Below are 1094 nucleotides of genomic sequence, written 5' to 3'. Positions count from 1 at the left end.
CACATCCACAAAAAACGCACACACAAACTCACCCACGCACACATACCGGGCATCCCTTAAAACGCCTTCTGACTTTAAGTAACAATAGTGTACATGTATATTACAAGTTTAAACAGATAATAATCTTTCCAAAAAGAAATCATTGCTTGGTTCTACTGAGCTCAGCCCAGCAATGATCAAGAGTGAATTTAATTTAACGAAGAGTATCTTGAACATTATTATAATCTGAGATTAAAAATAAGAAACTGCAAGTGATCGGCGAGTTTGTGATTCAGAACGAAAAAATAACAACCAAACAATGATTCAATCAAAACAAAACAATAATTGAACAAAAACAAAACAATAATTCAACAAAAACACGGCGCGACATCAAGTGCTCCGTCTATCGATTCTTATCACTTCAAACTGTACTACACATTGGCTTATGGTTATCGATTGTTGGTTTTTGTGGGAGCCCACCATATGAGTCACCGATGTAGCAAAACAAGGAAGGTTATAACAGTATTTGGCTTGATTCGAAATATCTGACCATGACAATCTTTCTGTGGTGTCGGTGACCTAGTGGTTAGGCTACCGGACTTGTAATCGTGAGGTTGTGGGTTCGGGGGTTCGAGCCGCGGCCCAGATGCTGTGTCTTTGGGAAAGGCACTTAACACGAATTTTCCTCACTTCACCCAGGTGGGAATGGGTACCCGGCCATAGACAAAGAAAGATCTTGTCAGTATGTTCGTGTTTTAGCACCTATAAATGGCTGCTTGCACTGTCTGCTTCCCGAGAAGTTGAGTTTGTATCAGAAAGCTCTCAGGTCTGCTGGGGTAATAGTATAGATTGTGAAGCGCATAGAGTTTGCTGTTGAGCAGGGATATGCGCTGTACAAATGCTACCTATCATTATTATTCATTCGTCTCGCAGGGAGAAATTTGTCTTGGTCCTTTACAAAAGCAGTAGATGCTACAAAAGGTTAGGTGCACTCACGCATACACACAACAAGACAGGACATTAGTAGATACATGTCTCACGTGCTGAAACAACCCGCTCCGTAAAACATTCTCTCTCTCGTTCTCTCTCTCTCTCTCTCTCTCTCTCTCTCTCTC

The sequence above is a fragment of the Aplysia californica genome, unplaced genomic scaffold (genome assembly GCF_000002075.1).
Source record: "Aplysia californica isolate F4 #8 unplaced genomic scaffold, AplCal3.0 scaffold00017, whole genome shotgun sequence".
In the NCBI taxonomy this organism is placed as follows: domain Eukaryota; kingdom Metazoa; phylum Mollusca; class Gastropoda; order Aplysiida; family Aplysiidae; genus Aplysia; species Aplysia californica.
This window is presented reverse-complemented; position numbering follows the sequence as displayed.